We start from the raw sequence: 13,869 nt of genomic DNA, 5'->3' as shown, positions 1-13,869 counted from the left end.
TCTTTGTAGATTAATTCTATCTACATCACTCTTTCTTGGACTTTTTTGGAGTGATCTCATTTTAAAGCTGAGGATCTGCCCACAATGAGATTTGTCCAGTTGCAGCAGCATTTACATATCGTTAAAACAGGAACTGCAGAAATCAGTATTAGATCACAATTTTTTTTCCAGTGAGCTGTTTTAATCTCTGAAACTATTGAGAAGTTTCAGCAGGTGGTGATAACAAAAAGCAGATTAACTGTAAGACAATTTGGCTGGTTTCTTAAGATACAAAATATAGTCATATGATCTGCATAGTCAAAATATAGTCTCTCTCCTTGGCATTTACACAAATGAGTCGAAAACTGAAGTCCACACAAAACTTGTACTATTTATAGTGTTTAGAGCAGCTATATTCCTAAATGCCATATCTTGGAAGCAACCAAGATACCTGTCAATAGATGAATGGTTAAATACACTGTGGAACTTTCAAACAATGACATTATTCAGGGACTCCTAAGATCTCAAGTTAAAAACAACAACAACAGCAACAACAACAACAACAAAAAAAACAAAGACATAGAAGAACTGTTAATGTATGTTGCTAAGAGAAAGAAGACAATTTGAAAAGGCTACATACTGTAAAATCTAGGAGCGAGAGAAATAAGTAGAGCACCGGATTTTTAGGACAATACAATTCAATTCTCTACGATACTATAACAGTGGATAGATGTCATGTACATTTGTCAAAACAGATAGGATACACAACACAAAGAGTAAACGATCATGTAAACTATGCATTTTAGTTAATAATGTAGCAGGAGTTGTTCTTCAATTTAAACAAATGTACCACACTAATGCAAGATGTTAATAGGGGAAATTGTGTTGGAGGAAGAAGGGAAACAGGAACTCTCTGTATTTTCTGTTTAATTTTCCATAAAACTAAAACTGTCGAAAATAAAGAATGTATATGTGTGTGTATCTTAAAAGATGACATAGTTTAACATAGTGAAACAATAATGACTGATTGGTACTTATGAAAAGTAGACTCCTATCTAAAAAATCAGGGACCAAGAGTCAGGAAGAAACCTGTCTAAAGTTCATATGAGCTGAGGGAAATATTAAGGCTGGCCAAGTCATCATATACATTTAAAAATCTTGTTCTGAGTTACCTTGATATTCACCACTCTCTAAATTTCTTGCAGAACACCCAACAATATTTCATTTAACTTTTCAAAGTCTAAACGATATGGATTACATTTGCGTCATAAGCAGTTAAAAGACTCTTAGCAAAACAACCCAATAAATATTGTTTAGCTTGACTACTTAACTAGGAGCAGAGCTACCTTCTTAAGCACAGTTTTGCCTTAAAACTGTGAGGTAAGCAAACTTTTGTTTTAATTATTTCTCCATATGACTTGGTATTTGTAGTATAATAACAGCAACAAATGTGGTACTATAGGTTACAAAAGGAGCCTGAGTTTTGGAATTAGGGAACAGCTCTTTACTCACCTACAAAGTCAAGAAAATAATACCTGGATAACACAGGTCTTGATGCATCCGATTAAATTACATGTATTTAAGCACCGATAACTTGAACTTTCTGGCTTTAGTATACAAAGGTTTTAAGGACTGAAAAGAAAGGCATTACAGCGCCCTCTGGTAGGATGTTAGTAAATTAACTCAGATAAAGCACATGGGTTTTGGAGCAGTTGCAAAAGAAGTTTCACTCTAGCAGTCACTACTCCATTTCTTTATATACAAATACTTTTTTTTTACTGGCAGACAAACATCCAATGTAAACTCTTGGTGAGCAGCACCAGTGTTCATCTCCCCTCTTGCCATCTCACTCCGGCCCCCAAACACACACAGTCAGTCAGGGGGACGTTGGAATGAAAACCCAGTAGTAAGTGATGGGGGCAAGGGGTGCGGGTCAGGGACTGTGACCTTTACAGCACTGATCCTAGAACTTCAATGTGTCTATGAATCACCTAAAGATATTATTAAATTGCAAATTGGAATTCATTGGGTCTGGGGTGGGACCTGAGGTTCTGCATTTCTAATAATCTCCCATGCTAGGCACATGCTGCTGGTGATGGCAACTTCCAGCAATTTCCAGCCCTGGCATGCAATCAGAAATGATCACTGCCAGGTTAGTAAGAGGGGAAGTTTCCCACAGTCCCTAGGAGAGACCATCCCAGAGCAGGAGATGAGGAAGACTATGATCAGGGAAGTTTGCTTGGAGAAAGGAACTAAGTGGCAAACAGCATAAAGTGGGAAAATCTGCCTCCAGGGGCAAGATTTTGGGTTTTCAGATCCCATTGCCTCTCCCCCAATCCCACCCCAATTATAAAAAACTCAGGCACCAGAGGGATGCAGATCACTTACCTGGAACAGATTTAAGAATCTCTACTTGGACTTATTCAAAGCACAGTTATTCTTCCTAAAACTCCACTTCTGAGCCTGCCATTGGGAAAAGGAGGGAAAGCAACTGAGTTGCTTTGAATGTGACTTCCCTGATCTGGAAAGGAGCTTTTTTTTTAGTGTAGCTTTGTGATTTATAAAACAGAAGGCATATAAATCTGCCCTTCAAGCACTATTAATCGGACATGCTAAATGGGAATGAGTAATATTGTCTGAGTCCACACAATGTAAAATAGAAGCTGGAGATCTGGCACGAACGATTTGTCTGTGTAATCAACCTGCATGGGGTGTGGACTGGGGCTTACAGGAAGAGCCTGTGAGCACTTCCCAGTTTTGACTACTGATACTGGAGAAGTTGGACTAGAGAAATTCCATTTAAGGGATATTTACTACCTTGCCATCAGATGCTAATTGAAGTTACCTCAATAACTGAAGGACATAAAATGTTCTTAAAACATGAAATGCCTATATGTCTTGTATCATGTCAGAGAAATGCTCTAATGGAGATGGCAGTGTCCCGAAAAGTTTCCTAATAAAATAGAAATGGTTTACAAGATTATGCTGCCTGGGCAAAGCAAGAAGATACTCATGAGCAGGGAGCCTCTTTTCCCCTAGGAATCACTCTAGAACTGTGAGGAACTGCTGGGTTCTATTCTCACTTGGACAGTGCCCTATAAATTGCTCTTGACTGACCAAAAAAGAGCTACTTGGTTTGTGGACAGCAGTTCCACAGTGAATGGCCAAACATCTTGTTTGAAAGGCTACCACTTTGCCCAAAGAAGGTAAAAATAGATTAGCCTGGTGAGCTGAATTGAATGCTGTTTTCTAGCAGTGATGGCAGATGTGAATAGTGGTAAAACCCTCTATGTTTGGTTTTACCTGACTCATGGGCAGTTGCCAATGGAGTGGCCATACGGTCAAGAATGAAGGCAATGGAAACCTGATCTAGTAAAAGAATGCCCTTGCCTTATGTATCTCTTCATCTGGCTATTTATCTGTGTCCGTTGTCATATCCTTTAATAAACTGGTAAACATAATTATTTTTCTGAGTTCTGTGAGCCATACTAGCAAATTAACTGAACGCAAGGAGGGGGTCGTTGGAACCGCTGCTCTTCAGCCAGTTGTTCAGAAAGAAGCACAGATGATAATCTAGATTTGCAACTGTGCTCTGAAGTGTGAGTGTGTGGGTGGGTATGTTGGAGGGGAGGGGCAGTCTTGTGGGACTGAGTCCTTAACCTGTAACAAAAAATTGTTTGATGAGGGAAAAAACCGCCACACATTTGGTGACTAGAGTGTCAGAACTGAAGTTATGTGTGATATAAATACACGAAAGAAGCATCTGGCAGAGAACTGGGTTTTTCCCCACATAGAAAGGAAAGACTGGGTTTTTCCTATACGTCAGAGTATTATGAGCCCAATCAAACAGAATATACTGCACCAATTTGAATAGCTGACTGTCATTTCTTCAGACCAAGGGACACGCTTTACAGCCTATACTGTCCAACAACAGGCAGAGAGATAGCCTTCTCAAAATAAAAGCTTCAACAGAGAATTGCATGGGCAATTGAAACATTGGTTGTCTAAAATGGGGATAGATAAAGCATGAAGGACTAACTCGCAAGCCTTCATGAGTTTGTGCTCACACCCAACATGAAGGAATGTCTTCAATAGAAATTTTTCTCTCTTTTTCTGATGGGTCTGAGAAAGGGCAGCAGGGAAAGTGCTGGTATTCTTTCTTTCCCACAGCACCTAGTTTTTTTTTTCTTTGACTGGATGCAGTGATCACAGGACCATGGCTACTGAAACTATAAGGATGCAGGGATAACTCCTAAGTAAGAAAGTGTAACTGTGCTTTTAACCTTTATGTCAGAATTTCTAAAGACCTGATGAGACCTTTCCCCAATCTGGCAATATTGGAATTAACTGGGAATGCAGCCATATTGCCTGGTGGTAAAGATAGCCCACTAGATCTGCATCCATGTACTTTACCTTATCTGAGCAGAAGTAGATTGAAAGGGAGGTCCTTGCTAGACCAGTGTTGCTGCCTGAAATCTAGACCAAAGCAGTGGCCAAGCCTAATGTCCCTTCCAAAGTGGAAAAGTTTGGATATAAATGAAGATAAGGAAAAATGGTAGCTATGGGTAAAAGAATGACTAAATAGGTTATGTAATGAGGGAAACTGAATATTACACTAACACCTTAAAAGATGCTCAGAGCAAGAGAGGATACTGTCTCTTAACTCAGTTATATCAGATGCTTGAAATAGTGAATTGAGATAGTGAAACCATATATTGCTACACTGCTCCTGCTTTTGGAATCTGACAAGACCAAATGGAAGCCTGTAAACCTGAGTAGTTTCACCATGGGAGACATTTTCATATGATATGATGAACTAGATAGTTACTAATGACTAAATGAGCACGGAACATCTGTGTCTTTTTCCTGTATTTTTTCCTATATATCTCCTCCATCCGGCTGTTTCTGCATGATAGCCTTTTGTAACAAATCGATAATGCAGTAAGTAAATGTTTATCTGAGTTCTTTGAGCTAGTCTAGCAAATTAATGAAACATGAAGAGGGATAGCTGTGTTACCATTGGAGCAATCTAAAATCCGGCATTGCCCTGGTAACACTGGGGGGTCCCTGGTTCTTCCCTGCTGACTCAGTAAAGAATTACAGGTCAGCGAGGTTTTAAAAGTAAGATTTATTGAAAATACATTTTTAGAAAGAGATGGGCCATGCCAAAGAGTCTTCAGCCCCATGGAATTTGAGAGGTAAAAAGACAAAAGATAGAGTACACTCCAAGGGAGGGGTGGATTTCAGCAAAAAGGTTGTAACTCCACAGAAGTGGGAAGGTCTGTATTACATTAGGTCTGTGACAGGAGGTTACAGAGGTTGTCTTAGATGATTGACATGTGAGGTCATTTTGATTGACATTTGGTTGTTCTGTAACTCTGCCTACTGTGCATGCAGTTACCCAGATTCAGTCTGTTATAATTAGGTTCATGAACTTCTGAGCATAGGCATGATATTATAACGATGGTATAGTGAAGATGAGGTGGAAAGGTTAGAGTAGTCCTCACTGCGCAAGTGTTTTTGGCCACATTAAACTAGTTATTTTCTGGCCTTTTTTACTTTTTTTCCCACAAAATGCAGGAGTGATTTATAACTATAAACTGGGTGTTTCGAGGAGGTCTTTGGGGGGTCTCTGGGTTGAACCTTTGTTCCTTTGTTTCCCCATTGCTCATGTCTGCCCAACTACCTAACAGTTGGAACTTCCAATCTATAGCTGGTGGGTCAGAAACACAGATGACAACCTGAACTGGTGACTGGCATCTTGTAACATTGAGCCCTTAATCTGTGGAATCCAAGGCTATCTCCACATAGATAGTGTCAAGATTGAGCTGAATTGTAGGACACGCAGCTGGTGTTGGAAAATTTCTTGATGGTGTGAGAAACTCTCCACCCCACATTGTAATCAAGGAGCAGAACCCTCAATGAGTTAGGTTAGGAGGGATGGTGCATCCCTCCTGCCTCTGGTGTATCTGGGAGGTAGATAAAGAGAAATTCATTTTAAGAGCAGGTGGAGAGAATTAGTTCATGGAATAGTGTTCATGGGATGATGTCTCCAGGAAGCAGGTCACAGGAGAAAGTAAGAGTTTTAGTGGCCAAGATAATATGTCCACATAACTACCTACATCCATGTCATACTGACAAAAATCAAGTTGTTGACTGCTTGGATCAGGCCTTATATTCTGTAACGGGAACCAAACTTTTGCCACCCTGCAGCTGCCTTTCATTACTGGAGAAAAGTCGTTTGTCTGCCTGTGTGTGTCGAAGCCAAAGAGATAGGTACTGGGTTTGCAGCAAAGAGAGTAAGAGTTTATTTAGAGAGCTGCAAGTCCTGGAGACACAGGCAAGCTATTACTCTCGAAAACCTGGCTTCCAGAGTGTCTCAAGAGGATTGATTATATAGGAGAAAACGCCTTAGTCATAGAAACAAAGGGAGTTGGGGTCGTGGACACAACTGATTGAATGGATAATTGCTCATCATGTCTAGGTCTAGGATCAGCCATAGTGCTATCCCATCTGGTCCTGTGGTTGGTTCAGCTGTTCCTACTCAATGGGTCTGAGGCTGAAACACACCTAAAGCCAAGATGTTATCCTTAGTTTAACCAAAATTTATTGTCTTCATGATCATAGACCTGAGTCTTTATCCTTAAAAGATTTGACACTGGCCAGAACTTTATTTCGTAAAGCTTAATGATTAAGGGGGTAGGCATACAAAGGTGGAAGGATAAGGGTGGAAAAAGCAAGCAAGTCACAATGCCATTACACTAAGCAAAGTCGTGACTCAGAGAAAAAGCTATCTTAAAGAAATGAAGTTTGTGTGTGGTTATACTTTTTGGAGTATTTTTAAAAGCTGTTTATTGAGAAACAAGACTCAGAAAGAAACTTTGACACTACATCCCACCCCCATTTCCTGCCCAAGAGATTCAGATAGAATAATCTGCTTCAGAAAGAAGATCTTAGTGTGTTTACCTTAGCCTAATTTGAATTAAGGATGGTAAATAGGAGGGCTTCATGCAGGGATGTGTTTAGCTAGGAACACACACTCCCACCACGTCCCATTGCTTCTGACTCGCCTAGCAAGAATTTTCCTGCTATGTTTGTCCTACTCTTACTTAACTACCTGTAAATCACCCATTCTCACTTCTAAAATCTAATACCTTTTTCCCCTACTTTTCTCCTTTGTTCAAAATGTCATATATACCCAGCGTTTCCTCACTGTCTTTGGAATTTTCATTGTTATATAAATTTCCTCTGTGCATGTATTTAAATTTTTATTTTCTCCTGTTAATCTGTCTTTTAATTTGATTATTAGCTGAGGTAGAAGAATTTAGAAAGTGGGAAGAAAAGTATTTTTTTAGCCCCCATGCCAGTGATAAAGTTTAGTGCTTTTTGTATAAAACTGAAAGAAAGAACCCCTCCAGGTAAAAATCTGTAATAATGTAGAATAATGCCTTACCTCAACTACTTCATAAATTACTTAAATAATAAAACTGTTTTCAATGACTTTTTTTGAATGAATAAAGGATGACATATATACTTTGTACCTGTAATTTATTTTATTTGTACAGTGATTGTCTAAATATTGAGCCTACTTTGGTGTGAGCCTACCACCAGCCAAAAGCTCTCTTAAACCCATTACACAAATTTCCCATCTCCATAAAGCACCATTATTTCCAGATTTCACTGATTAAGAAACAGGTTTGACAGATTATAAATCCTGTCCAAGGCAACAACATAAGAAAAATGGAAAGGTAGGACTTGAATCTGTGCAATCCGTGATCCTAAAGTTTTTACAAACTGACAGTTAGAGGCCCCAATATGTTAAAACTATTAAGCTAAAGCTAGGATTCAAGTGCAAGTTTCTAAGTCTGGCTCCAAAGCTTTGCACTGGGCTGGCTTAGTACACACAGGTTAAAGTATAAATATGAATTTGTCCTGGAACATCAACAACAGCAAAAGGACTACATGATTAGAATAAAATATAAAAATAAGTAAATACAATTTTACCTATCAGCAAATATAAGAAAATGAGAAAGGAAATACTTGGGGGTGTTAAGGGTAGATGAGAAATGGCACTTTTCTACATAATTGGCATGAAATTTAATTGACACAACCTTTCTAGAAAGCAACTGGCAAGATGTCAAGAGTCTTAAAAGTTTTCAGACCTTCAAGCTCAAAGACAAACAATGTGGATAAGTATCCATTTCTCCTTATTTGTTTTACAGATACTGTATGGACTATATTATTTATGTGGTTTAAAAAAATAACATCATTAAACATATATTCTGAAGTATTAAGGATTATATTACTCTGGATTCTGGAATGCTCTATGGGAGTGTTAGCAGTGTTAATGCTAATTATAAATATATTCTGGTTTTCTTCTTTCCGGGAACATAATAAGATTATACTTTTCTGCCTCCCTGAGCTCAGGCATGGCCATATGACTTGTTTTAGTCAATGAATGTGTATAATATATATTATTATTGGGAGTTTTAAACTAAAGTGTAATTTGCCACATACTTCCCCTCTCCCCCTTATTATCGTAGATGGCAGCATTCCCAGTGGTACCTTCTCTGTACCTCTGGTTCCTGAAGGGAGGTAAATGCAAAGCAGAATCACTAGTTAACTCTTAATTGACTTGAAGCATGAGAAAAAATATCTAGGAATTTGGAAGTTATTAATTGCTGCTAGATTTCACAATTGAAAGGTTTATATTGCTCATTTATCAAAGAGTTAAACCAAGACAACACGAACTATTTTTCAAGTGCAGAAACATCTAATGTGGTTTCAAGATCTATGAGGAAATTTTACCCATGTTTATTTTGAGGGCATAACGAGTATGACTTACAATATGTGAAAAGAGTTAAACCAAGACAACACGAACTATTTTTCAAGGCAAAAACATCTAATGTGGTTTCAAGATCTACGAGGAAATTTTACCCATGTTTATTTTGAGGGCATAATGAGTATGACTTACAATATGTGAAAAGAGTTAAACCAAGACAACACGAACTATTTTTCAAGTGCAAAAACATCTAATGTGGTTTCAAGATCTATGAGGAAATTTTACCCGTGTTTATATTGAGGGCATAATGAGTATGACTTACAATATGTGAAAATGTCTAAATTTAATATGACTTTTAAAGACTGAGAAACCAGAGTCACAGCATAGTTTAAACTGTTCTGACTGATAACGGATGTTTTTAGGTCAGTGTTGAAGATTATTCTGATTATAAAAGTAAATAATATTTAATTTTGCAAATTACATTGTGTTTAATTAGTGAATATCAAAACATAATTGTGAATATAGTATATGTGCCAATCACAGTTTTAGGCTATAGTGAATATATAGTAGAATGAACTAATTCCTATTCTTAACAATCTAATGGGACATATAGATACGTACCCTCTAAGATGGTCTGGAGTCATGCCAGCCTCCTGGAATTCTGGTATTCACATCATCACGTAATCTTTTCCCTTTGACACTAGACAAAAAAGATGTGTGTCAGTATTGAGATTAAAAGAGACTGCGTCTTCTCTCTCTCTCTCTCTCTCTCTCTCTTTCTCTCTCTCTCTCTCTCTCTTCCTCCTCTCTCTTTCTCTCTCCCTTTTTGTTTCCTAGGGCTGCTATAAAAAATTACCACAAACTGGGTGACTTAAAACAACAGAAATTAATTTTTTCACAGTTCCGGAGGCTAAAATTCTGAAATCAAGCTGTGAGGAAGATCACACTCTATTAGGAGAATCTGTTCCATGACTCTCTTAGCTTCTGGTGTCGTCGGGAATCTTTGGCATTCCTCAGTCTGTATCTGCATAATTCTAAACTCTGCTTCCGTCATCAGAAGGCATTCTTCCTACTGTTATTGAGTGTGTCCAAATTTCTCTCTTTTTATAAGGACACCTAGTCATTTTCAATTAAGGGCCCACCTACTCCCATATGACCTCACTTTAATTAATTATACCTACAAGGGCCCCATGCCTGAATGAGATCATATTCTGAGGTACTGAGGTTAAGATTTCAACATATTTTCTTTGGGGACACTATTCAACCCATAACACTCTAAGAGCCTTTACCCTAGGGGAGGTAAGCTGCCATGTTGCGAATAGCCATATGGAGTGTCTCACTAGAAGGGAATTGTTGTGTCTGGCCATCTGAGGCCTGCCAACTTCCTTTGCATGAACTTGGCAGTGGATCCTCTTCTAGTTAACCTTGAGATCACTGACCCTGGTCAACCTTGATTGCAGACTGTAAAAAGCCCCAAATCAGAGGCACCCAACTACTCTGTGCTTAAATTCCTGAGCTATGGGAACTGAGATAATAAGTGTTTGTTTTGTTTTTTTATTCTGTGGCTGAGGTCATTTTGTAAGAAGCTTGATAATTAATAACATCTTTTAGTATGGAGCACAATGTGTTGGCATAACAAATATCGAAAATGTGAGAGTAGTTTTGGAACAGAGAATAAGCAGAGACTGGAAGGATTTTGAGAAGTATGTTCAGAATGCCCAAATTCCTTTGAAACAAATTTTTAGTAGAAATCTGGACTTTGTGGGTGATTTAGTGAGGGCTTAAAATCAAGTAAAGAACCTGTTATTGGAAACTGGAGGAAAGATCTTTGTTAAACACTATCAGAAAATTTAGCAATTCTGTTATCTGCAGTTATGTGGAAAGCAGAAAATCTCCCTAATTAAATAGGCTGATCTAGCTAGGGGATTTCTAAGCAAAGTGTTGACAGTGTGGCCTGGTTTTTTCTTTATGTTTTGAAATGCGAAGGAGAGAAAACTTGAGGAAAGAATGTTTTAAATCAAATGGAACCAAGACTTCATTAATTTTAAAATGCCTAGGCTCTCCAGATGGCAAATGATGATAACGTTAATAAATGGTTTGTGCCCATATGCCAAACCAAGGGTAATTCCAGGAATACTGTGGTCTAAAGATAAAGCCTAGGGTATTACTGTAAACTTATTTTTAGATTTCAGAAAAATTAAAATTGATGTCTAGAGTAGTATAGTCACACTAAATAAAGTCCCTTCAAAGTTTTAAAGCTATAGTTTGGTTTTTCTCAACCAAACAACAGGACTTCTAGGATGCTTAAGAGTATCTCAGCGGGGATCTGTTAGAAAAATGGGTCTGTTAGAAAAACGCTTATTGTGAAGAGATTTATGTGTTTTGACCTTTTTCTGTTTGTTCTGTTGAATTGTGCATGTCCTGATGGAAGTTACAGGAGGTGGAGACTGATTGAATACATCAGAAAAGTCTTTTCTGAAAATCAGCTGACATTAAGGAGTTCTGCATAGGTGTTTAGAGGCAGATGATAGATTTTTCTCCTTATCAGTTGTTTGAAAATGTTATCATATTTATATAATATCTCCTTTCATATTTTACACAAATTCTACTTGCATTCTTCTTAATGTGTGCATATATAGTTTACTTCTTTCTTAAAATCCTTCAACAATATCATATTACGCCTAGTAAAAAGATTGAAAATTCCTGGCTTGTCTGTATTACTATAACTTTCCCTTCCAAAACTATGTTTGAATAAATGACTAGCTTGGAAAGCTGTTCTCATACACAATAAGTAATGTCCAGAAGTAACTTACAAGGGACTTATGCATAGACGCTCTCCTTACACTGTTTTACTGTCATTCCCACCAAAATTAGGGTGAAAAAGATCCAAAAGCAGTTGAAGAATTTGTATTAGAATAAATGTTTCAGGAGAAATAAGATCATTTTATATAAATACTTCATGCTTCGAGAAATTATGGACAACGTAGACTGAGAAAGAACTATAACAAAGGAAATTAAAAGAATAAAACATAGTAGGAGATGAAAAATGCTGGTAGTACTCAGCACAGAAAAGGAAGGTGAAAACCACTTCTGATATTCTTATCAGAAAGAAAGGAATGTTGTCTGATATTCTTAAGAAAGAAAACTGTTTTAGAAATATCACAATGTAAAATTGACTCTGCTAAGCAAGTCAAAGCAATTAAAATGGCGATTGTTAAGAAAGAAAGAATGAGAACTTACATGCACAAAAGTCATATTACTGAAGACTAGACCCCAATAGTAAAAGTTAAGCATTAATAGAAGAAAAGGTACTAAAAGAAGAGGACAACTAAATATGAGCATTAAAAACAAAAGTAAAGCACATCCTGGTGAAGTTTGTTAGTTTCCAGTAGAAAATAAAAGTATATTGTTTACAATGGAGAATATAAATCCTATCTTAGACTTTGTCACAGTCACACCAATTACTGAAAATAAAAGAATAATGTCTACACAGTCTGAGGAAAACAATGAGTAAGCCGAGTTCTTACACCCATGGTCATGCAAATGTATTATCAAAATTTAACAGTAGGAGCTATTAGATACATCGTATCCCTTTCTGAAAATAAATTACTTGAAGAAATCCAGCCAACTAATGAATAGTTGAAACTAAGAATCTCAAGAAAGGTGAAGACATTGTATAAAATGAAAGGTGAAGACATTGTATAAAATAACTTTATCACTAGAACTAATGATTGTATTTAACACTGAAGTTTAAACTAAGTAGTGTATAACTAATATCACACCATGTATGAAGAAGTATCGAACTAAGGCTAAATCACAATTTAAATTAATATTACCTTAAGAAAGAAAACTATTTTAGAAATATCACAAAGTAAAATTGACAAAGGTACAAATTTCATATATTTTTGATCAGCAGACAAATACAAAATTAAGAACATTAATTTAAATTATAAAAGTTACACAACAACATCGGCATCATAGTGTCATAAGATGTCCTTTATTTTTTCTCCTCTATAACATCTAAAATTTGGCATCCATCCATAAACAAAGATATCTTTATGGGTGCTGTGGTATCTACCACCACACCAGGGGACTCGGGAAGAGTCTCACTCACCTGTGCATCAGGTATAGGTAGGCAGACCCCAGTATGACTGTGGAACTGGCTGGAGCTTATGAACCACTTCCAACCCCTTCTGGCTATGGTATCTGAAAAACACTGACTTGGGCATTTACCCATGGACAAGAGAATTTTCATAGAACTTCCTGTTTCTAGAGAAGTTTCAACATTCCATAGGACAAAAAAAAAAAAAGTTAATAAGTTTGAATGCATTGGACTGGGTGAGAGGAACTTTGTGAGCATCAACTCTCCCCCAAGGTGGAAAACAGAGATCAGTGAGTACTTAACTTCTCCAGCTGTATGAGATGCTGCTAAAGAAAGCCTCTCTCCTGAAGCTCCTGTTGTATTCAAGCAAGAGTTCTATGACTCAGGGGAAGGATGCGATTGGGAAAGAGACAGAGAAGGATATCGAAGGGTACTAAAGGGACACAGAACCTGCTGATTGCATTCCAGATTCCAGCAGAAGGCATGCCCAAATGCTGCTGGGAAAGCTTCTCATGAGGATCCTCCCAACTGACCTGTGGGTACCCCCCAGTATCCCAACTGCCAAACTTCCCCCACTCTGCAGCTGGCACCTAATGTGTACCCCTGAGGGTAGTGACACAAGCAAGCTTGGCTAGACAGGGAGAATGTGCAAAAAAAAAAAAAAAAAAAAAAAGCCAGGGTCTGAAAGCAAGGGAGAAACCACAATTTTGAGCAATAGCACCATGTTCAAGAAACAAAAAAAAAGAGGTTATCAACAGTTTGCCTGGTGTGTTGTAAGAAAAGGCATCCAATTCTGCCAAAAGAGAGAGCAAGAAGTGTGGAGCAGATGTATCCATACAAGGCTGGAAACAGCTTCAGAACATAATCAAAACAAACAAAAACTATGTCTTACCTGAAGGCAACTGGAAAAGTCTGAAGGAGGTGACTGTTACTTCAAATGTGAAGATAGTAACACAAAACTCCAAAGAAGACTAATCAAGGAAAAATGATATCAGCAAAAGATCAT

The 13,869-nt window shown here is 37.6% G+C and overlaps 1 protein-coding gene across 1 annotated transcript in view; it reads right to left on the bottom strand.

The window, feature by feature from the left end:
* Positions 1-13,399, bottom strand: part of LOC120611706 (uncharacterized) — a 110,868-nt gene extending 97,469 nt beyond the window's left edge. Inside the window, exons 1-2 of the mRNA XM_039874281.1 lie at positions 12,876-13,399; positions 9,383-9,461 (exon numbers count right to left, since the gene is read on the bottom strand). The gene's annotated coding sequence lies outside the window, so the exon portion shown is untranslated. The remainder of the gene's footprint in view (positions 1-9,382; positions 9,462-12,875) is intronic.
* Between the last annotated feature and the right edge of the window lie 470 nt (positions 13,400-13,869).

The sequence above is a fragment of the Pteropus medius genome, unplaced genomic scaffold (assembly GCF_902729225.1).
Source record: "Pteropus medius unplaced genomic scaffold, Ma_sr-lr_union100, whole genome shotgun sequence".
NCBI lineage: Eukaryota > Metazoa > Chordata > Mammalia > Chiroptera > Pteropodidae > Pteropus > Pteropus medius.
Note: the sequence above shows the minus strand (reverse complement) of the source record. Positions and strands in the feature narration are given on the sequence as shown.